The following is a 2,093-nucleotide window of genomic DNA, read 5'->3' on the forward strand; positions in this document are numbered from 1 at the left end:
AAATGCATTCGTCTTCCAAGGACATCTTCCCCAGGATTTCAACCTGCTCCACTCATTAGTCATGCGATATTTCATACACAGAGTGAGAAAGAGAGAGGGAGGCAGACAGTGGGAGGGAGAATGAAGGAGAGAGAAGACAATGCTGTTTTTGGAAAGTGGGTGCCATGAACAGTTGGGGTTGTAAAAGTATGGGGTAAAAATAATGTATCTTAATGTCATCCATGCTCACAATGGGATGTGCATTAACTACACATAATAGCAAACCACATCCTGGTTTCTAGATATGGCACATTATTCCCAAAGAGTCCTCGCTGGAGTTTATACTTTCAGAGTTTTCATCATTTTTTTTGTGGGTTCTTCCACCTTACTGGTTACTTCTCCCTAATTGCTTATTAAAACCCTCTTAAATGAACTTTTTGTGCCAACTTTTGAACACATTAATTAATTGTTGTAGCCAATTAAGTGCCATTGTGCAAATGAGCCTCATCACAAATGGTCCTATAGGGCCGACCCCTCCTTTCTCTCTCCCTCTGTCTCCTGCACTTCCCTCCCTCTACCACCCTCCCAGCTAGTCTTCCCAGCTGCCCTTGCACTTCAAGGCACTCCGATGCCAAAGAAGCAGAAACTGTGTCCTGGTAATGCTTCACTGTTTTCTGGACCGTTTCCAGCCTTCGGGCTCACTGATCTCAAACTTGTACGATAGGTTAAAAGCAAAAGGTTCAGTCTATTTTTTTTGTTTGGTACATTAATACAAGTGCCAGCTCTGCTTGTAAACCAACCACCAAACCATACAGCAAGTCTGTTATTTGCATTGTCTGGTTAGTTCGTCTGGTAGCCATGAATCATCAAAGAGGGATCAAATAGCCTGTTTTTATTTATTCACAACAGGTAAATTGTGAGTTCACCTAGAGAGATGGGGAAAAAGGAGGGTAGTCAACTTCAAAGCACTCAATACGGTTGCCAAGCTGTTCACACATCTTCATTCCCTGTGCTTAAACTGGAAAAATGCACTAAAACCAATACATGTGTTTATAGAGATGTTACACAGCCATCTCCTTTAACACTATAATATTTTGTCAATATAAGGAAGTTAGGAACAGAGAATGATCTGTTCTGGTTGTCACTAAAGTTATGTATCTATGCAAAGTATGTTGGTGTGTATACTGTGTGTACACTGTCCACTACATAGGGTTATATCTAGGTGTGTGCATACGTTATTTCACTGTCTTACGTTCTATAACTGGGCTTCTTGTGTTGTGGTATCAGCCACATACCCACTAGTTTGCCATTTTTATCAGGCACAGTCTACAATCATAATATAAAAAGATGTAAAGTAAAAGAAAAAGTGTCATATGTAAGAAAACCCTATCATGCAAAGGCATGTTACAATCACTGTATTTAAAGAATTCATACAGCATATAGCGCAAGATTTAATGGACAGATCAGCCTACAGAAACTTTGTTGAACTCTTTCCAAAGCTACAAAGAGAGCAATACGAATGTTAAGGTAATACATTGAACAAGATACCTATTTTTTAGTCCTTAGTTGAAATAATAAGAACATTTCTACATCCTGATGTTAACAACAGGAAGTTACACCTCTTTCAGAATAGGGGTTGAACTATCTTTTCTTTTTCCCCGTGTCTGGCTCTGCCCACTCTACTGCCATTTGGACGTGGCACTGTTACACCCACCAGGAGGATTAGGGAAGGTTAAGCAACTGTGCCAGCCTCGTTCCCTGTGCCACCCCTTCCCTCGGCACCGAGGGGGGTCCCGCTTGGCATGGCAAGGTGAACTAGCCTCTGATTGATGGGCATGGTTTCAGCCCGCTACTGTGCTCCCCAAGGCCCGTGCCTCCCTTTCCTTTCTCCTACTGCTGTCTTGGCAGTGGTGCCCACCTACTCTTCCATGCCAGGCAGCCAGCTAAAGCTCCTGGTGGGCACATCAATTACATAGCGGCACCTCCCCTCTTTTCTCATGTCTATCTGTGGGTCTGTCTACTGTCTCAGACGGTGCCAATCTGGTCCCTCTCCATCTCCACTGCTGTCTATAGCTATCTCCAGTGTTTGTGTGTGTGTGTGCATGTGTGTGTGT

The sequence above is a fragment of the Etheostoma spectabile genome, chromosome 21 (assembly GCF_008692095.1).
Source record: "Etheostoma spectabile isolate EspeVRDwgs_2016 chromosome 21, UIUC_Espe_1.0, whole genome shotgun sequence".
In the NCBI taxonomy this organism is placed as follows: Eukaryota; Metazoa; Chordata; class Actinopteri; order Perciformes; family Percidae; genus Etheostoma; species Etheostoma spectabile.